We start from the raw sequence: 23,484 nt of genomic DNA, 5'->3' as shown, positions 1-23,484 counted from the left end.
TCATCAAAATGAACCAGTCCTGGATCAACAAGAGCTATTAGGCCCCTGATGCTGATGTAACAGAATTTGCTAGGGGTCTGCCATCCCTTGAAGACTGCATATGCTGCCTATCCTATTCCTTGTTTCTGCTAGCTTCCAACAATGTTTTTGATTTAGGTCACTACCAACCCCCAAGGCCTAATTTTTCTGCACTTGTATGACAGCTGCATACATTTTAAATGTTGTATGTCATTTTTAACAGCAGGCCCTGTTCCTGTGCCCTGCTAACTGTGAGGGGTTATGGCACCACAAACGGCAAATGCCCAATTTTTGGCACTTGTATAGCACATGCGATTTCAAATTTGCATGGAATTCTTCCCAGCAGGTCCCGCTCTGGCACCCAGCAAGAGTAACTGTGAGGCCTTGGTTACGGTGCTCAGGCAGCACAAACGGCAAAGGCCCAATTTTTGGCAATTGTATAGCACATGCAATTTCAAATTTGCATGGGGTTCTTACCAGCAGGTTCCGTTCCTGCAGCCAGCAAGAGTAACTGCGAGGCCTTGGTTACGGTGTTCAGGCACCACCTTCCGCAAAGGCCCAATTTTTGGCACTCGTATAGCACATGCGATTTTAAATTTGCATGGAATTGTTACCAGCAGGTCCCGTTCCGGCACCCAGCAAGAGTAACTGCGAGACCTTGGTTATGGTGTTCAGGCAACACCTACCGCAAAGGCCCAATTTTTGGCACTCGTATAGCACATGCCATTTCAAATTTGCATGGAATTCTTACCAGCAGGTCCCATTCCCGCACCCAGCAAGAGTAACTGTGAGGGGTTGGGTACGGTGTTTAGGCACCAGCAACACCAAAGGCCCAATTTTTGGCACCTGTATGACAAGTACATGCAATTTCGTATTTGTATGGATTTTTTAGCAGCAGGGCTCGTTCCTGCACCCAGCAAGAGTAACTGCAAGGTGTTACGGTGTTCAGGTACCATCAACAAGCAAGGCCCAATTTTTCTGCACCCATATGACAAGTACACGTGATTTGAAACTTGTATGTATATTTGTATATGACATTTTTGGCTTTAGAAATGTCAGTATAGCTTCAGCAGGCTACATACATCGTAGAGATGCACTACTTTACAGGCACATTCAGGGGACACCCCAGGCACAAAGGAATTTTTAATTTTTATAGTTTCACTTTAAGCCTCATTAAAATCAGTAAATCAGTGTTCCTTTAAAAACGATAGTTTTCTAAAAACTTTTTTTTCATTGCTACATGTTCCCCAGGTCAGGACCCAGACCCCCATACTCTTTTTTGAGGCAATAACTTGCATTTAAGCCTTCAAAATGAGGCCGTTTGATTTTTGAGGTTCGAGTCCCATAGACTTCAAACAAACTTTTCCTCTGTTTGCGGTGTTCTGGTGCGAACCGAACCGGGGGTGTTTGGCTCATCACTAATAAAGATAAATAATTACATTTAAATTATTTTCCCTGAAAGCTTTCTTTATTTTGTAAATTGTAATCAATGGCTTGGGGATCCAGTCAGTAAGATGAGGCCACAATTTATTGCACTCAGAACAAGTAAGCCAGTTCATCACTTCTTCTGCATGCTGTGGCTGGATAGAAGGGGCAACATCATTAAACAGCGGAAATGATGCCCTGCTTGAGGAAGGACCACGTCCACTTTTACCTGTGGACACATGCACATGACAGACACACAGAAACATGTGGATGCACTTTAATCAATGGAAAATGGTGTTTAGTGCACTTTAACTTGAGTACTCACTACACAGACACACTCCACTGACACACTACAATATACTGGTGTAAAACTGCACTAATGCACAGCAATATACTGCGTTAAATAAGCACCAACACACTGAAATATACTGTGTTAAATGTGCACTAACGGACATTTAATGCAGTATAAATGAAGCATAAATATATACTACACTGAAATATGTAGGATAAGATATACTAGTATTATATCCCTCGGGCCAAATGGACTACAATTTGGATTTGATTAATAAATAAATAAATAAATACACAGCTGCTATAGTAAGGGGTGCAAAGTGATTGTGTATATCCTCAAAGGTAGTGGCTACCTATAGTGCTTGCTTAGTAGTGATATTTTAAATAAAGTATAAGCATGTGCTACTAAAGTGCAAACAGTACATCAACAATAAATTACAAGATATCAAAGTTGCAAGTTAAATATATAAATGAATAAAGTTCAATACAATGTTGAATGCAATTTATAATGTGGGGGATGTTTAAGTGCTACTGTCCCATTAGTGCTCAAAAAGTTTGTATATAAAGTTAAAAATCATAAAGTGACTTTTGTGTAACCAGTTCTGAAAAAAGGGCAAGTGCTCTGTGCCCGACTTCCAGAATGGCCTTTATGATAACACTCGATTTCCACCGTAAAGGGTAATAGAAAAACTCAGGCACCAGAGGGAATGGGTCTTATATATGCCTTAAGGCACTAAGACTGGACAGTGCTTGTTTGGCCACCAGGGCCAGGAGGGATCCCGCTTTAGGGTTCAGCAAGTATAGCTCTCACTCCTCTCCATCCATATATCTGACCGGTTTGGGGGATAAAAAGAAAGCTCCAGATGGTGTATTACCGTTTAAAAAAGTTTATTTTGTTTCCAAGATAAAAGTATAGACGGTACAAGCACGGTAAAACCAATGAGAAACGTCACATAAGGAGCCCTGGAGTGGAGAGTGGTGATCACCATATGCATTCCACTCGGCTCCCGTGAGCTACAAATTATAAATTGTATTCAACATTGTATTGAAATGTATTCATTTATATATTTAATATGCAACTTTTATATATGGTAATGTATTATTGATGTACTGTTTGCACTTTAGTAGCACATGCTTATACTTTATTTAAAATATCACTACTAAGCAAGCGCTATAGGTAGCCACTACCTTTGAGGCTATACACAATCGTTTTACACTGAAATATACTGCATTAAACGTGCACTCACTTTTGTTGCCAGCGGTTTAGACATTAATGGCTGTGGGTTGAGCTATTTTGAGGGGGCAGCAAATTTATACTGTTATACAAGCTGTACACTCACCACTTTGCATTGTAGCAAAGTGTAATTTCTTCAGTGTTGTCACATGAAAAGATATAATAAAATATTTACAAAAATGTGAGGGGTGTACTCACTTTTGTGAGATATTGCATATATGATTTTATGCTACCGTTTACACATTTTAGGTTTTCATAGTGGGAGTGCCCTTTTTACACATATATATGATTTAAGGCACTACACCTTTTTAAGGAGCAGCAACCTCACCTATAACATTCACTATTTCACGTAGTTTATTAATTATTTCTTACCACATCCATTAGCGCGGGTATATATATATAAATGTATATATATATTTTTTTACAATAGCCCACTATACAGTAGCACACTAACTCAATAGTCACACTGAACCGAGCCCTGTTCTGTCTCTCTCCACACCAATATCACACTGCAAATGGTTGCTATTAGAAAAATATTTTCATATGGTGGGGTGGGACTAACAGCAATGAGCCATGATTGGATAGAGTCACCATGACAGTGTCCAGTCATAGCTCTGACTGCTATGTGCCCTGATTTGGCAAAGTATCCATTGCTTGAGCCAATCAGGGCTTCAAATGCACTGAGCAATGGCACAGTGCATTGTGGTCATTCGGTGGGCCGAACAAACGGTCAAACACCCCGCTAATTGGGATGTTCACTGAACGGGTGAAAAGCCAATGTTCACTCATGCTCGGGCCGAACAATTTGCCCAACACTAATCTTAAAGCGTTTGTTATCCCAATACTTCATATTCCTGATATGTGCCTGCTGTACCATGATTCCTTAATATGAAATTCCTGTTCTTGCTAGTCCCCTTGCTTTCCCTATAAAAAACTGACTACACTAGGCAGGAGAGCACACTGTGTTCAGTTCTCTAGATTTTCTGGGAACTCAGTGTACTCATCATCCAATGATCAGACTTGTCCTGACATGACCCCCGCTGCACAGCCATTCCCTGGGAAGCTCAGTGTGATTTCTCCTGTTCCTAAATGTGCATAATTTTTTTTCTCTGCACCTTCCAAACATTGTTTTTTTTATTTTTCTGCAGTATGAAAACATGGAGCCTAAGTTATCAGCTGCACCCTTAAAACATCTATGGTTCAATGTAAGTATGTATTTATTACTTCCACCTTCACATGCATATGTCCAGAATTTGGAACTAGCATGCTTTTATTAAGTCCAATAGATACTACATATCAAATAGATCCAGGAGCAAGACAATAGACATTGTGTTATGGAGGTAAGTCATGATAGCTTCCTTTCAGTCCTAATTCACGTCTTCAAATGCTCTCACATGTACTATGTTCCTATGTCCCAACCTGGTTCACCTGCTGGTGTCACTGTGCTTCCCTGTGCGGAAAGCTGCCGTTTTAGGGCTCTTTCACGTGGGCGTTCCGTATGTCCGTATATCATCCTATTTTTTTGCGGATGATATACGGACATAATGTATGTCAATGGCATTGCGGATGTCAGCGGGTGACCATCCGCTGACATCCGATTTTCGTCCTTTCAGTTCTGTTCCATTTTTTTGGAACAGAACAGAACCCTACTTTTTCTTCCATTTAAAAAATGGAAAGGACTGTAAATCGGATGTCAGCGGTGTCATCCGCTGACATCCGCAATTGCATTGACATACATTATGTCCGTATATCATCCGCAAACGGATGGGATGATATGCGGACATACAGACTGGATGACACAAGTGTCATCCGTGTCAGTAAAAAAAAAAAAAAGTGCCGAAGCGGATCGCAATACAGTCCGCTCCGTGTGAAAGAGCCCTTAGTGTCCACCAGCAGGTGTCTCCTAGCAGTCAGAAGGTTCCAGCAATCAGCTCCACCTGGCCACACATGCTGGTGCCATTTACCCTTGATCTTGCTCTTACCCCATATCCTGTACCCTGTTGCCTTGTGTACTGTTCCCTGATGTTCTTTTCTCAGTCTTGTTTCCCTCCTTCCCATCTGCTTCTCCAAATTTTCCCTGTCTTGCATATTTCACACTTGTATATATTTGTATATTTAGTTAGTTATTAGGTTTCTGCATTTTGATTGTTCACTTTTGATTTTCATGCATTCTCATTTTAGTTGCTGTTAGTGTGTGGTTACTGTTCACTGTAAATACAGCTCACTTTAAAGATATATGTGTATATATATATAAATATATACAGTACATACACAGTTCTCAACAAAGTTAAAGGGACACTTTGAAAACACATCAGATCTCAATGGGAAAAAATATCATGCTGGATATCTACACTGGGTAATGTGTTAGGAATGAAAGGATGCCACATCGTTTGATGGAAATTAAAATTTTCAATCTACAGAGTGCTGAATTCAAAGACACCCCGAAAATCAAAGTGAAAAAATGATGCAGCAGGCTAGTATGTTTTGCTGAAAATTCATTGCAATTACTCAAAATGGTACTCAGTAGATTGTAGGGCCTCCACGTGATTGTAGGCATGCATGACAACATTGGGACATGTTCCTAATGAGACTACAGATAGTGTCCTGGGTTAATTTCTTCCAGATCTGGACCAGGGCATCACAGAGTTTCTCAACAGACTGAGGTGCAACCTGGCGGCATCGGGTAGACCGAAACATAATGTCCCAGAGGTGTTCTATTGGATTTAGGATTGGATTCAGTTGAGTGTGGGGGCCATTCAATGGTAGCAATTCCTTCATCCTCCAGGAACTGGCTGCATACTCTTGCCACATGAGGCTGGGCATTGTCATGAACCAGGAGGAACCAAGGATCCACTGCACCAGTGTAGAGTCTGACAACAGGTCCAAGGATGGCATCCCAACACCTAATGGCAGTCAGGGTGACATTGTCTAGCCTGTAGAGGTATGTGCATCCCTCCATGGATAAGCCTCCCCAGACCATCACTAATCACCACCAAACTGATGTTGCAAGCAGCACAACGTTCTCCACTGCTTCTCCAGACTCTTTTAAGTCTGTCACATGTGCTCAGGGTGAACCTGCACTCGTCTGTGAAAAGCACTGGGCGCCAGTGGCAGACCTGCCAATTCTGGTGTTCAATGGCAAATGCCAATCGAGCTCCACGGTGTCGGGGCAGTGAGCACAGGGCCTTCTAGAGGAAGTTGGGCCCTCTGGCCACCCTCATGAAGTCTGTTTCTGATTGTTTGGTCCGAGACATTCACACCAGTGGCTTGAGGTAATTTTGTAGGACTCTGGCAGTGCTCATCCTGTTCCTCCTTGCACAGAGGAGCAGATACCAGTCCTGCTGATGGGTGAAGGACCTTCTGATGGCCCTGTCCAGCTCTCCAGGAATAACTGCCTGTCTCCTGGAATCTCCTCCATGCGCTTGAGACTTGTGCTGGGAGACACACCAAACCTTCTGGCAATGGCAAGTATTGATGTGCCAACCTGGAGGAGTTGGACTGCCTGTGCAACCTCTATAGGTTCCAGGCAACGCCTCATGCTACCAGTAGTGACACTGACCCTAGCCAAATGCAAAACTAGTGAAAAAAAATCAGAAAAGATGAATAGGCACATAAATGTCAGTGGCCTTTACCTGTTTTGGAGGTTGTTTCATTGTTGCCCACCTAGTGCACCTGTTGTTAATTTCATTAACACCAAAGCAGCTGAAACTAATTAACAACCCCCTCTGCTACCTAACTGACCAAATCAGCATTCAGCATCAGCATCAGAGCATTTGCTCTGAATAAATAGTGTTTATTTCATTTTTGAGCAGTGTATATACACCCAGTTTCTATGTGTAGCTACATATGGTCATCCCAACTGCTGATTCCTGGCATAAATCAAAACTGAAAAACCAAAATGCAGAAACCTAACAACTAAGATGATGAGATGTTTAGCGTTGTGTATCAAAGCAGGATGGGACACCTACATTTCTTTGGCATATACCTCATGACTTGTAAATACAGTGGATTTGCACAGTTCTGGTCTAACACTAGTTGTTTGGCCTAATAATAATATTGCTGGCCAACATATTGGTTTTATGGTCCAAATCATTTGGTGGAGGGGGTATTATGGTGTGGGGTTGGGCTTGGTCCCTTAGTTCCACTGAAGGGAACTTATAAGGCGTCAGCATACCAAGACATTTTGGACAATTTCATACTCCCAACTGTGAGGGAATAGTTTGGGGATGGCCCCTTCCTGTTTCAGCATGACTGCACACCAGTGCACAAAGCAAGGTCCATAAAGACATGGATGAGTGAGTTTGGAGTGGAGGAACTTGACTTGCCTTCACAGAGTCCTGACCTCAACCCGATAGAACACCTTTGGGATGAATTGGAGTGGAGACTGCAAACCAGGCCTTCTCATCCAACATCAGTGCCTTCACCTCACAAATGCGCTTCTGGAATAATGGTCAAACATTCCCATAGACACACTCCTAAACCTTGTGGACAGCTTTCCCACAAGAGTTAGAGCTATTATAGCTGCAAAGGGTGGGCCAATGCAATATTGAACCCTACAAACTAAGAGTGGGATGGCATTAAAGTTCATGTGTGTTTAAAGGCAGGCATCCCAACTCTTTTGACAATATAGTGTATCATATACTGGAAAAAGTGTAATTTTAAGAAATATTATCATAGCATCCTGAATGGATTCCCATCATTCCATAAAGTATTAGGAAGAATCCCATGTTCTCACGCTTAATTAAAAAAAAAATGTCAGGAAAAGAGAAAGTTAGAGGCAAGGGCAGAGAAAGGGTGTCAGCTCCAAAGCAGAGAGGGGCACCACACAGAGGAGGGACAGGCTGTTGGGATAGGGGGTAATAATACTTAAGTCAGGCAAGGCATATTAGGCTGTTCTAGTTACCTTACCACCCAAAGGCTTGTGCCACCTGCAAGGCACAGACTGTTAATATTTCCAATCGCTGGCATATTTTTTAAAGTGAGTGCTTCATGCTAATATGCTTGCTGCTGTCCCTAACCACTTGCTGACCAGCCCATGTAGCTTTACTGCTACAGGGTGGCTGCGCTGTGCAGAATTATGTATACAGTACAGACACAGCACAAGGCGATCAGCGGGTGCCAATGGATGATCGCCGGCACCCACTGATTGGCGAGGAGGAAGACAGGACATGGCTCTGTCAATGTAAACAATACTGTGAGTAGTGATACACCTGTTTTGTGTTTTCCTGCAAAGTAAAGAATACAAACTGACTCATCCCTTAGTAAAAGCACATCACAGTACAAACATAAACACTGGTAAGACACACATTTAACCCTTTGATTGCCCCTAGATGTTAACCCCTTACAAGCCAGTTTTATTAGTACAATGCAAATGCATATTTTTAGCACTGATCACTGTATTAGTGACACTAGTTCTCACAAAGTGTCAGTTAATGTTAAATTGCTTGCCAAACTATTGCAGTCCTGCTATAAGTCACTGATCACTGCCATTGCTAGTATATGAAAATTAATAAGATAAAATTTTCAGTACACATACAGTACACGTATCATAGTTTGTAGACACTATAAATTTTGTGCAAATCAATCAATATGCTATATGCCTATTGGGATTTTTTTTTACCAAAAATATGTAGCAGGATACATATTTGCCTAAATTTATGAGCACATTAGATTTTTTACATTTTTATTAGAAATGTTTTATAGCAGAAAGTAAAAAATATATATATTTTTTTTTTCAAAAGTTTCTGCCCTTTTTCGGTTTATAGCGCAAAAAATAAAAGACCCAGTGGTAATCAAATCCCATGAAAAGAAATCTCTATTTGTGAGAAAAAAATATATATGAATTTTGTTTGAGTACAGCATTGCATGACCATGTGTTAGATATGGTGATGCAATATCACAAAACATGGCCTTGTTGTGGGGAGAGTAAATTTTCCAGAGATCAAGTGGTTGATTTGTTACCTCAAGTTTCCTGCCTCCTGCCACCTGCCATCTAAAAAATAACATACAAGGCTGGCACAATTTTTGGAATAAGTGACTTATGCTATGTCCTACACTTACATTGCTACTGTCCATATTCTAGCAGCTGTTTTCTTAATGTGCTAAAGGTGTCACCTCAAAAAAAAGAAAAAATGTGAATACCTTTTTTAAAAGGGTTCCCAGGGCTTCTAGTAGCTGCTGATGATGCTAGACTACATCCCATTTTTTTTACTTTTCATGATCTCAACAGATGCAGGGTGTGTGCTAATGAGGTCAGCTGGTAAACTCCTTCCTATGTCATGACCTCTAGTCTGCATAGCAGAAGTAGTGGATACGTTTGGAAACATACACGAAGAAAGTGAGGAAAGTGTCCATAGAATTAATGGAAAGCTTTGATATTTTTTCGAAAAAGGTACATTAATTCTAATTGGTATGTAGGGGAGCTGGAATTTAGAAAAAAAAAAAAAAAAAAAACAAAGGTGAACAAATGCGAACTTAGCCTTTAAAGCTTTAGCTGTTTTTTTTTTTTTAATTAAATAAAAGAACATGTTACTTACATGCTCTGTGCAATGGTTTTGTTTAGAATTCATTGAGGTAAGAAAAGAAAAAAAAAAAATCTTACAGCTTTAGAATCAGTTTATGTCCACTTTAAATGTAAAATTTCTACAGAGGTATTTAAGGCAGTCATACTTTCTGCTTACATACAGTATGTGTACTGTATTTATTGCCTAGAAAAGAATACACCTAATTTTTTTCCTAAGAGAAAGCATCTGACCACCCCTGTAAATAAAAAATGTAAAATGTGTGTTTCTCACACAGTTACCTCCAGTTATACAATGTCTGGATTGTTCTAGATCAGGTGTGTCAAACACAAGGCCCGGGGGCCGAATGCGACCCTCCAGGTCATTTCATGTGGCCCTCGCACCTCTCCTGCAGCTTCCCCCCCAGCTTCTTCCTGGCAGCAGCACAAGGTAAGGGGATGCACTGCGTAAGTTAGGGTGGAGGACTCTTGACTTCTGGTGGTGGGGGAGCTCTTGAAATTTGATGTAAGGAGGGGGGTGCTTTAGACATCTGCTTATAAGTATTATGAGAATACTACGATTCTATGCCAGTTGAAAAGGAGGGTCGCACACCGCTGGTATCACCCACGAGATACTTTACTGGAGACTTCAGACAGAACACCATGGCAGAACCATGTTCTCTCTGTTGAAGTCTATAGTAAAGTGGATGATACCAGTGGTGTGCGACCCTTCTTTTCAGACTTGCAGTAGATACATTTATATAATCTTACAGATACAACCGGCCCTTTGAGGGCAACCATAATGCTGATGCAGCCCACGATGAAATTGAGTTTGACACTCCTGTTCTAGATGGACCTGTCCTTTAACTACTTTTCTCACGGTACTCTCTTAGCTATGTTGCTAACTTTAATACGGCAAGTGCTTTGAGTAAATGAAACATTGGAAATGCAAATAATTGTTCTTTGAAAATTAGATTTCTCTTAATAGCAAACCAATGATAATGGTTTTTGGAACCATAACCCTGATATCTAATTTAAACTATGGCTTGAGTGACTTTGACTCACAATATTTAAATATATACTTTAGTCTAAATACGTGTAAAAGAATAAAAACAATATGTTTGAATGTTAAGATATAATTAACTTTGGAAATTCATGATGGCTTATTATAAACCGCCTTAGCTTTCATTTCAGTTAATGACTGTGTCATTGAAAATCATTCTGGCTTCTGTATTACAGCCTAGAATTCACTAAATATTGCAAAGAATCATTTTAGTTGCAGCAAATCAAGCCCCAGAACATAATTTCTATAGTATGTATTTTAAAACGATTATGATTATCTCACTGTATTATGAATGTTACATGATTCTGCATTTTGGATGCTGTTTTATACAAAGATTTTTTTTTTTTATAAATTTTACTAGCAACTGTACACAGCAATGCTACACATTAAAAAATAGCAATTACTGGTGAAAAAAAATGCTTTTTAGTTGACTGGTTTCCTAGCTAAAATTTGGCTAGTTTTATATTTTTGGGAAATTAAAATAGATGCAAACCCTAATTGAATGACATTTAGTTTGCTAAAGCACAGTGTATCATTACCACTGCATTTTTAATATTAAATTAAATATTTGTTTTTACCTTTTCTCATCTATTTTTGCAGCTCGGTGTTGCTGATATCCTGCAGCCTCTTTGCAACCAAGTTCTGTGTACATGTGTACACTCCAGGGACTGCAGTATTACATATTTTCAGGGCAGTTTGCCTGACAGTGATAGCAGTGAACCATGTCTGCGTAATATGGGTTAAAACAGCCACTTGTACTAGTCTCCATCAGAAGCTCATATGGCATAGTGACAACACAGGAGTTCAAATGGTAGACAGGGCTTTGTCACCTTATAACAGAACGTGCCTAAACCAGGACCTAATGAGAGAATCACAATATATTATTTTAATTAAAGCTACAGATTTAAATTAATCAAAAATTACCTTTAAAACCACAATAATACATTAAAGCTCCCAAGAGAGTTTTTTCATTTGAGCTAATTATACAGATACTCCTCCTCATTGAATGACTTACCTGTTTAACAACCGCCTAGACTTACCACTAACTCTTTGATGGTACATGTGCGAGAATGTGGAGATGGAGGAATGATATCTCAGCATCATGCATCACATCTCATCACATATTCTCAATTTTAGCAATATTTTCATTCAATATTACTGTACTAACAATATCCAAAATAACTGTATTGTACAGTACTATCTATTATTATACTTACAGTGATACAATATTTTGTCTATAAATTTGTTCTGTTTACATTACTACTTTAATTCTTTCTGTACTGTACTTTACTGTTTTTTCAGTACTGTATGTATAGTACTGTACTACATAGTATAAAGAAATGATACCGCAATGTATGCATATGTACTGTACAATACATTATGTACATGGATGCACCTTTATAAAACATATTTTTTAAGCATGGAAATGAAGCAGTAGTGCAATGAGATCTGGGTATTTGAAACCTTATACTGTACTGTATAATACTTAATTTTGCACCCCATAGTACAAGATGTCTGCAAAAAAGAAGAGCATGGATTCACCTGGATAAAGTGTCAAGAAACAAAGAAAGGCTATGGATCTTGAGATGAAAATTAAGATAAAAAACAACTGTGAAGCCTGTAAAAAAGTTAGGCCATAGTGTATGACTCATTCATGACATAAAGAAATTACTGGTTATTTGATTTGATGACTAGATACAAAAAAGAATGCCAATAGGACTTTTAAGACTTTAAAGGTGTGCAAAGGCTAAGAATCAATTGAAACATTTATAGCAGTCCATGGATGGTTTCAATGATTTTGTTTGAGATTGTACCTGCATAATCAGAGTGTTAGCGGTGAGGCAGTAAGTGCGGACATAGAATCAGCAGAAAAACTTGTTGACCAATTTGATAAAATTATAGAGAAAGGCCATAGTTGTGCAGAACAAGTGTTCAATGTGGATAAAACTGGGCTTTTTTTTTTAAGAAAAAGCCCAAAAGGCCTTCATATACAAAGAAGCTAAAGATATTGAAGATAGAAGATATTGAAGAATTAGTGGAATATGTTGAGGGAGAAAAGGGAAGTTAGCTGGTGTGTGCTCAAAATTGAATGTGGGCATGTTAGAACAAGAGGGTATGATGAGTTTGAAAGATTCAATGACAAAATGTTAATCCTAATTTAATTTTGTTTATTTTATTTTATTTGTTTTGCTTTTTTTGCTTCATTTTGCTACATCTTGTTTAAAATGTTTGCTAATTGTACAGCACTGTATTTTTATGTTCTGTAGTACATTATAGTACTGAATGTAAAAGTTATGTAAATGAAAACAAAGTCATTAAGTTTGAGTTTCCTTTGGACCTTTTGTTTACTTAGAATAAATTAATCTGCATACATCTACATGTAAAGTACTGTATACAACTCCTCGCTTATCAACCAATTCGCTTAAGGACCTAGTCATTGGAACATGGCTCAGTCATTATGTGAGGAGTATCTGTACTCAAAACCCAAAACAGACACTAAAAATAAATATCTAGAAGCAGTGGTTTACTAAAAGAATATTTTTCAGTTGTTTTTATGCAACATACAGTGCTATTCATAATTAAATATATACAAAAACTATAATCTATATTAATAAAAAAAATGCATTAAAATCAATTGATCAATTAATATATAAAAATTAAAATAATTCATAACAGAACATACTGTGCAAATCAGTAAAAGTGTATCAAATCAATACAATTAGCCATCCAACAAACAATGCAGCAATACATAAAACATGCAAAACAATCCAATTATATAAAAAACAAATTTAAAAATCCATGCACCGTGCAGTCTTTAAACAAATTTCTTCCACAAGATGAGAAATGTGAAAATGTGACAGTAAATCCTCAAAGTGGCAATGTGTCTGTGCTTTACAACCTTCATGATAAACACCAGTGAATTACCTCACTCACCAGGTTTGATTGACCACTTGTTACAAAATTGTCAAACAGTGCACAGTAACATTGCTCAAAAGCACAGGAATCTTTTGGTTCATACGATCTTGTCTGATATAGACTGGTATAGACCCATCATAGAGGACCTCTTAGATGTACAGTATATAAGAAGGAAATGTATGCAATTTTAGGAAATGCATATATTGATAATATGATTAATAAAGAGCTATTTGACACTATTTAAGTTAAATATCCATGCACACCGTTATTTTATGCACTTCCCAAAACTCATAAGAATATTTTAAAACCTCCTTGGAGACAAATAATACCCATCATTGGATCAAATACTGAGATGGCTAGTAGGTTGGTGGATAAATACCTTTGTTCCCCACGTGGTTGGACTGGCTTCCTACATATAGGACACCTCTGATTTACTACGAGCACTTGAGGGCATTGTGGTCCATTTAGGTTGTCTCTTGGTAGCTGTTGATATTAAAGCTCTTTTTTCTTCCATCTCACACAAAGTACAGTAGGTTTAACCACTTAAGCCCTGGAGGATTTGGCTGCTGAAAGACCAGGGGGTATTTTGCGATTCGGCACTGCGTGACTTTAATGGACAATTGCGCCGGTCGTGCGATGCTCTACCTAAACGAATTTGACGTCCTTTTTTTCCCACAAACAGAGCTTTCTTTTGGTGGTATTTGATCACATGTGCGATTTTTTGATCATGCGCTATAAACAAAAAAAGAGCGTCAATTTTGCAAAAATAACAATATTTTTCACATTTTTTTATATGAAATTCCCCCCCCAAAAAAATTTAAAATTCACAATTTTTTAACATTTTCGGCCAATTTGTTTTATGCTACATATGTTTGGTAAAAAAAATCGCAAAAAGCGTATTTTGATTGGTTTGCGCAAAAGTTATCGCGTTTACTAACAAAGGGAAAGATTTTTGTCATTTTTGTTGTTTTTTTTTTTAATGCGTAATGGCGGCGATCTGCGATTTTTTTTGCGGTACTGCGACATTGCGGCAGACAAATCGGACCCTTGACTGACATTTTTGACACTTTTGGGGTTACCAGTGACATTTCTACAGTAATCAGTGCTATACATATGCACTGTTACTGTAAAATGACACTGGTAGTGAAGGGGTTAACTTTATTTGAGAGGGAGGGGCTGTGTGTGTCCCTAGGGGCGTGATTCTAACTGTGATTGGCTGTGGCTTGAGCTGTAGGAACAATGATCAATGGTCCTACATAGTAGAACCATATGATCATTGTTTCTACACAAGGGATAATGACAGGCGGCTTGTTTACACAGCCTGCCTTTCTCCCTCTCCCCCGACGATCGCTGAGTGACCGGCGGACATCACGGTCACGGACCCCCCCCACGCGTGTGACCGGCGGACATCGGGTCCGCCGGTCACACGTGCGGGGGGTCCGTGACCGAGCGGGAGCGCGTGCACGCCGCGCTCGTTTCCCAGAGCCTCACAGGCTAGTGACGTACGTCACTCTGCCTGTGAGGGGCTGACCGCCGCAGTATATGTACTTGCGGCGGTCGGCAAGCGGTTAAAAGTTGCACAAATTCCTGATGGAGAGAGAGTCTACTTCTGTTCCATTTAACCAGTGCATTCTACATCTCCTTTCTCACATTTTACGTGGAATGTGTTCACATTAGATTGCTCCCACTTCCTACAGGTGCAGGGGGTGGGGAGAGGCACATGTTGTGCCCCATCATACACCAACCTGTACCTGGGGAGGTTGGAGTGTGACCTGTTCTCTTTTTACACTCCTTTTGGATCCCCATTGCATTTGTCACTATGCTTTCTGAGCCTTCTAGTCCCACGCTGCATAGCACATAGAATATCAATACAGCTCCCATTTGCATCCACTTTCTGGCTTGAAAAAAGGGGCGTAGACTTCATATCATGTTGCCACCCCCTGACATCACTTCCTGTTTCATCTATCGATCCACATGTGCTGCTTCCTGTCCTGGAGCTGTCTGGTCACCCCAGCAACCACACTTCAGTCCTTGCAGCAGCAACTCCATTTTGGATCCTCCACCCAGCTGCAGATGCACCAATGACTGTAATGTATGAGATCATCCATATACTGTGAGTTGCCAAATATTGTGTACTGTATCCACCTCTCCACCTTGATGCACTTAGATTGTTGCCCCCTTCCTGTCCCTCTTGGCTATTGCAGGTGCCATCCAGATCATATTTAGTGTATCAATTGTGACAGTTTCCTTGGTGTTTTCCCCAGCTGGGAATCCTTTTGAGAACTATGAAAAGCATATTTGTCTTACTTTATATGAGTTGCTAATTGTCTTCCTCTAATAAATGTTTCTACACCCACTTCACTTAGTCTGTGCACTTTACTCTGTTTGTCTTTGTTTGTCTAATGATAACCTCATTGAGTACTTTATACTGGTACAGATACTGGTACTAGTACTATACTGGTACTAGCATTTTATACTGGTACAGATACATTGATGACATACTGATGTTTTGTTCTCGATCTGTGGATGCACTACTGGAATTTATTTACATCTGGAGTCGTAATCACTATTACCTAAAGTTTACAATGAGTTATGAAAGGATTGCTTTCCTTGATACCACACTCTACATTCAGAACGATGGTTCAGTTGGCAAATCACTATATTGTAGGACCAAGACGGGAGAAACGATATATTTCGTGCCACTAATGTACATCCCCTTCAGCCAGTATCTCTGAGGAGGAATTGCTCTGATGAGAACATATGAGGTGGATGCTTTACATCTCTGCTTATTAACCACTTAAGCCCCGGAAGATTTTACCCCCTTCCTGACCAGGGGGTATTTTGCGATTCGGCACTGCGTGACTTTAACGGACAATTGCGCGGTCGTGCGATGCTGTACCTAAACGAATTTGACGTCCTTTTTTTCCCACAAACAGAGCTTTCTTTTGGTGGTATTTGATCACCTGTGCGATTTTTTGATCACGCGCTATAAACAAAAAAAGAGCGTCAATTTTGCAAAAATAGCAATATTTTTCTAATTTTTTTATATGAAATCCCCCCCAAAAAAAAGTAAAAATCAAAATTTTTTAACATTTTCGGCCAATTTGTTTTATGCTACCTATGTTTGGTAAAAAAAATCACAAAAATCGTATTTTGATTGGTTTGCGCAAAAGTTATTGCGTTTACTAACAAAGGGAAAGATTTTTGTCATTTTTGTTGTTATTTTTAACGCGTAATGGCTGCGATCTGCTATTTTTTTTGCGGTACTGCGACATTGCGGCGGACAGATCGGACCCTTGACTGACATTTTTGACACTTTTGGGGTTACCAGTGACATTTCTACAGTAATCAGTGCTATATATATGCACTGTTACTGTAAAAATACACTGGCAGTGAAGGGGTTAACTTTATTTGAGAGGGAGGGGCTGTGTGTGTCCCTAGGGGCGTGATTCTAACTGTGATTGGCTGTCTGTTGAGCTGTAGTTACACTGATCAACGGTCCTACATAGTAGAACCGTATGATCGGTGTCTCTACACAAGCTGCCTGACTTTCTCCCTCTCCCCCGCCGATCGCACAGTGAGCGGCGGACATCGGGTTCACCGGTCACACACGCGGGGGGGGGTCCGTGACCGCGCGGGAGCTCTCGCTCCCCAGAGCCTCACAGGCTAGTGACGTATATTTACGTCACTTTGCCTGTGAGGGGCTGACCGCCGCAGTAAATCTACTTGCGGCGGTCGGCAAGTGGCTAAAGAAAGTGTTATTAAACCCACGACAGTAAAATCTGTCTGTATACAGTGGGTACGGAAAGTATTCAGACCCCCTTAAATTTTTCACTCTTTGTTATATTGCAGCCATTTGCTAAAATCATTTAAGTTCATTCTTCTTCCTCATGAATGTACACATAGTACCCCATACTGACAGAAAAACACAGAATTGCTGACATTGTTGCAGATTTATTAAAAAAGAAAAACTGAGATATCACATGGTCCTAAGTATTCAGACCCTTTGCTGTGACACTCATATATTTAACTCAGGTGCTTTCCATTTCTTCTGATCATCCTTGAGATGGTTCTACACCTTCATTTGAGTCCAGCTGTGTTTGATTATACTGATTGGACTTGATTAGGAAAGCCACACACCTGTCTATATAAGACCTTCCAGATCACAATGCATGTCAGAGCAAATGAGAATCATGAGGTCAAAGGAACTGCCTGAAGAGCTCAGAGACAGAATTGTGGCAAGGCACAGATCTGGCCAAGGTTACAAAAAGATTTCTGCTGCACATCAGGTTCCTAAGAGCACAGTGGCCTCCATAATCCTCAAATGGAAGACGTTTGGGATGACCAGAACCCTTCCTAGAGCTGGCCGTCCGGCCAAACTGAGCTATCGGGGGAGAAGAGCTTTGGTGAGAGAGGTAAAGAAGAACCCAAAGATCACTGTGGCTGAGCTCCAGAGATGCAGTCAGGAGATGGGAGAAAGTTGTAGAAAGTCAACCATCACTGCAGCCCTCCACCAGTCGGGGCTTTATGGCAGAGTGGCCCGACGGAAGCCTCTCCTCAGTGTAAGACACATGAAAGCCTGCACGGAGTTTGCTAAAAAACACCTGAAGGACACCAAGATGGTGAGAAATAAGATTCTCTGGTCTGATGAGACCAAAATAGAACTTTTTGGCCTTAATTCTAAGCGGTATGTGTGGAGAAAACCAGGCATTGCTCATCACCTGTCCAATACAGTCCCAACAGTGAAGCATGGTGGTGGCAGCATCATGCTGTGGGGGTGTTTTTCAGCTGCAGGGACAGGACGACTGGTTGCAATCGAGGGAAAGATGAATGCAGCCAAGTACAGGGATATCCTGGACAAAAACCTTCTCCAGAGTGCTCTGGACCTCAGACTGGGCCGAAGGTTTACCTTCCAACAAGACAATGACCCTAAGCACACAGCTAAAATAACGAAGGAGTGGCTTCACAACAACTCCGTGACTGTACTTGAATGGCCCAGCCAGAGCCCTGACTTAAACCCAATTGAGCATCTCTGGAGAGACCTAAAAATGGCTGTCCACCAACGTTTACCATCCAACCTGACAGAACTGGAGAGGATCTGCAAGGAGGAATGGCAGAGGATCCCCAAATCCAGGTGTGAAAGACTTGTTGCATCTTTCCCAAAAAGACTCCTGGCTGTATTAGATCAAAAGGGGGCTTCTACTAAATACTGAGCAAAGGGTCTGAATACTTAGGACCATGTGATATTTCAGTTTTTCTTTTTTAATAAATCTGCAACAATGTCAACAATTCTGTGTTTTTCTGTCAGTATGGGGTGCTATGTGTACATTCATGAGGAAGAAGAATGAACTTAAATGATTTTAGCAAATGGCTGCAATATAACAAAGAGTGAAAAATTTAAGGGGGTCTGAATACTTTCCGTACCCACTGTATGCAGAATAGCATGCTTGTTATACTTACTGTGGAACTTTAGTGATTAATCCTCTGCATTGTGTATAAAGGCTGTGTGGTCCTGTATGCACAGATCCTCCGACTCCTGCAATGTCACTCTGGACAAGTCCAGATAAGACACAGCCAGATTAGCCTGGCTGTACATGCTCAGTTTGGTTTCAGTTTCTATTGTTGGAGAGAACAGTTCCTGTTTGAGCTGAGTTGGTATTAACATTACACATGTAGGCGTGTATACAGATCCTAAATGACAGCCCAGTCCCTCCTTCCTCCTTCATGCCCAGTAACTAAAAAAGAACACAGTGGATGGGATGTCATATCTTGATTTATGGATGATTCACCTCCCATTTAAGCATGAGGATACAGGCTGTAGTGGACTTCAAGAGGCAGTGATTCCATAAACAAGATAACACCACTGTACATGTTTTTGCAGTGTTCTTTTTTGACCTCTCAACAGTATCAGTTACAGCCTGCAGATGTGCATATTGAGGTAATAGATATATTTTTTTAAACTTTTAAATCATCACACCTGGAACCCCACTGCAACCTTGTTAACATCCTACCCCCTTTCATCCTTATCTTCATGTTTTTCCCACCTGGCACTCCACTGCCACCTTGCTTACACACTAACCCCTGTCATCCTAAACACACCTGGCACCCCACTGCAACCTTGCTAACAACCTACCCCCTGTCATCCTTATCTTCATCACACCTGCCACCCCACTGCAATCTTCCTAATACACTACCCCCTGTCATCCTCATGTTTATCACACCTGGCACCCCAGTGCAACCTTGCTAACACCCTTTCCACTGTCATCCTCATCCCTCCTATAACCCACTTCCAGATTCCAAACACCTACATTGACAAAGCAGCTTATTCCAATGTTAAGAGGACAAGGGTCTCTTCCCCACAAATGTGTTGTGGTGGGTAATGTGGTCTGTGGACTGGGGCATATTGAAATATGGAGTAAAGCATGCTTGTTATTCCCCTTAGTGTGGAACCTAAGAGGCTAATTATCTGCATTGTGTAAAAAGACTAATCAATACTGTCTTCTCTGATCATCTTCTTCTTTCACAGATTCCAAAAAAATAACCTAATATTTACAGTCTATGGAGTCAGGCTGCATAGTTTGGTATGTATTTCTAGAGAACATTTTTTTTCTTGTGAGGGTGCATGTGATCAACACAGGGCCAATCAGCACTGTCCAGACATGTCCAGACAGAGGGATAAGGGTCTTGAAGCCTGATAGGACAATCGTGGGAGAAATGAAAACTCCTCCTACATATCTTTCAGCCTACGCTGATACAAGTCACAAGATTGCCCTAACGGTTATATACAACTGATAAAAAAATGTATTTATCAGTTTATATTTATTAAAGTAATTGCATGAATGGAAAAAGGGAAAGGGGTTTCAAGGGACCCCATTTTCCTACTTTTTCCTCATGGGAGGGCTGCAGAATAGGCAGTTTCTAATTTCCCCCACCTAAAGCATTCAGGCGGGAGGTGCTGAGGTAGAAAGGTTTTGATTGGCTAAAATAGCTGCCTGCGGAAGGTCAGGTGACCGAAGCTTCTGGAACCGAGGCAAGCTATATATAGGAGTGGGAAGGGCGCGGAGTCAGTCGCCTCAGAAGATCAGCCGGAGCGGAGCTTCAAGATGAAGACACTACTACGTCAGCTGCTGTAGAAGGCGGAGGTGGAAGGAGGAGAAAAGTGGCTGCGGCACTGCCTGGAACTATCGGCAGACGAAGAGACTGAAGAAAAAGGGCCTCAAAGAAGAGACTTGGCTGAAGAAAAGAAGAGGACGGCTGAAGAAGACGTCGGCGGTGACAGGAGACGAGGCGGGAAGAGAGGCAGGCCAAGCGGTGGACGTCATGGCGAGAAGGAGCCGGCTGCAGGAGGAGTGATGCAGAACTGAAGCGATGCGGGACCTGGAATGGAAGAACAGGGCGGTGCCGCAACTAACGAAGAGCGGCTGAAGAGAAGAAGGATGCCAAGAAGGCAGTTCAGTCTGCCGGTTGAAGAACGGAAGGCGGGAAAACGGCGAGGAAGACAAGAAGCTGTGAGAGAAAAGGATGCGGGTGGAGCGACGTGGCAACAGGAGGAAACAGATGCAGGGGCTGTCGGAGGGAGGTCCAATGCTGGCCTCAGTGGCAGCTGCCGGAGAAGTGACAGAGAGGAAAGCCCATTGTATTGGCCGGCAGAAGAGATGCAGGTTTTAGAAGAACTGGGTACTGCTGGGCCGGGAGAGTTAAATTTGGCTATCTTGGGTAATTTGAATCAGTCCCTGAATCACATAGTCAATTCTCTACATATTTTACACAGCAAAGTACAACCTGGCAATGTGTCTTCAGTGTGGCTAGATTCTGAAGAGGTGAAAATAGTGCCAGAGAGGTCAACAGGTTTTAATGATAAAGTACCTGAGATTGTGTTGAAAAAATCCATGCCTTGTTCGCCATCCCCTCTAGGTTTTCACCTTAGTGCAAGTATTAAAGAAAAAATTTGGAATGGGGAATTCGTGGACATCCTGTCCCTACTTTCATCCAGCAAAGAATTCCTAAAGCCAGAAAAAAATGATGAGGATAGGAGAAGACCGGTGGCCAAATCATTCAGTAATTGGCTGCAGGCTTTCTGCATATTTGCAGGTGTATTGTGTGAAAAACAGCCTTGCAAAGCAGTGGGGCTTTTTCATCATGTGGAAATCATACTTGAGGCGTACAAGAATTTTGGGGGCTTTGGTTGGTTTTCATACGATGAATACTTCAGGCAAAAGTTGTCTGTACATAAAGAGCTACAGTGGGGTTGTAAGGATGTGGGTCTATGGCTTAACCTGCTAATCCCACAGAGACCGCAAATTGCCAGACCAGTAAGTATTGGGGCTAATCAGGTCACAAGTTACAGAAAAGGTATATGCTTCGCATTTAATGAGTCGCATTGTAAGTGGCTAAATAATTGCCGTTTTAGACATGAATGTGCTTTTTGTTCAGGAGCGCATAGTGTGTCTAAGTGCTTTAAAAAGATGGCAGCCAGTACTCAATCAGGGAAAGAGCCATTTCTTAAGGGGCAAACTCCTGGTGAACCTGCAAGAAATGCAAATCTGGCTGCGCAAATACCCAGATCAACAGATGGCCAACATAATTTATGAGGGTTTTGCGGAGGGTTTTCGACTACCTATTTTTGAAGGAAAAGGTTGTATACGGGTGAGAAATTTAAAATCAGTTGAGGATTTACCGCACATAGTTGAAGACAAAAAAAATAAAGAAATTGGAGCGGGAAGAGTTGCAGGCCCCTTTTTGAATCAACCATTTATTAATTTTAGAATTTCACCATTAGGTATCCTTCCAAAGAAAGAACCAAATAAATTTAGGCTAATACATCACTTATCGTTCCCCTTGGGCAGTTCCCTTAATGACCAAATAGATCCCAGTGATTGCTCGGTGGAATATGCTTCATTTGAAAAGGCGATAGCTTTGTTGAGGGAACTGGGCAAGGGAGCACTGATGAGCAAAGCGGATATTTTGTCAGCATTTAGGTTGTTACCAATTCACCCGAGTTGTTTCAACTCACTAGGCTTCATGTTTAAGGATAAATTTTATTTTTACATGTTTCTCCCTATGGGGTGTTCTTTATCGTGTGCATATTTTGAAGCATTCGCCACTTTCCTGGAATGGGTTTTGAAAACAAAAACGGGTTCCAAATATACACTGCATTATTTGGACGATTTTCTATTTTTGGGTCCTGAAAATTCTAGTGGCTGTTTAAGTTTGTTAAAATCGTTCAGAGGAATATGTGCCCAGTTTAACATTCCCCTAGCTGAAGAAAAAACGGTATCTCCTTCTCAAAAATTAGAATTTTTGGGAATTTTGATAGATTCACATAACATGGAATTTAAATTACCTAAAGATAAATTGGATAAGATTTACAATCTCATTTTAATATTGATAAGGAAAAAGAAGGTTTTATTGAAGGAACTGCAGAAGCTATTAGGTAATCTGGCTTTTGCTACTATAATTCTGCCAGTAGGGAGAATATACTCCAGGCGTATGTATCTTAAAATGTCAGGATTGAAGAGTCCATATTCGCATATAAGACTTACTCAGGATATTCGTGAGGATATGCTGATATGGACACAATTTTTGCAGACATTCAATGGTAGAAAAATAATCCAAGAAGAATTCATTACAGACAATTCTGTTTATTCACGAATGCAGCAGGTTCTATCGGGTTTTCAGCCATTTGGAGAAATGAATGGTGTGCGGAAAGATGGCCGGGAAAATGGAAAGAAAAAGGTCTGTTAAAAAACATAGTATTGTTGGAAATATTTCCAGTCATAGTAGCAGTGGAAATTTGGGGACAGAAGTTTCAGAACAGGCGAATTCTGCTGAGTACGGATAAGGGAGTATTATTAGCAATAAATTGTTTAAATTCTAGATCACCACCAGTTATTTCGATGATACGATATTTAGTTTCCAGGTGCCTGATGTATAACATTTGGATAAAAGCTTGTTATATTCCAGGTAAACTGAATGTTATTGCTGACGCTCTCTCACGTTTACAGATGAGCAAATTCTTCGAACTGGTGCCGGAGGCAA

Source organism: Pelophylax lessonae (assembly GCF_965119305.1).
Source record: "Pelophylax lessonae genome assembly, chromosome: 7".
NCBI lineage: Eukaryota > Metazoa > Chordata > Amphibia > Anura > Ranidae > Pelophylax > Pelophylax lessonae.
Note: the sequence above shows the minus strand (reverse complement) of the source record.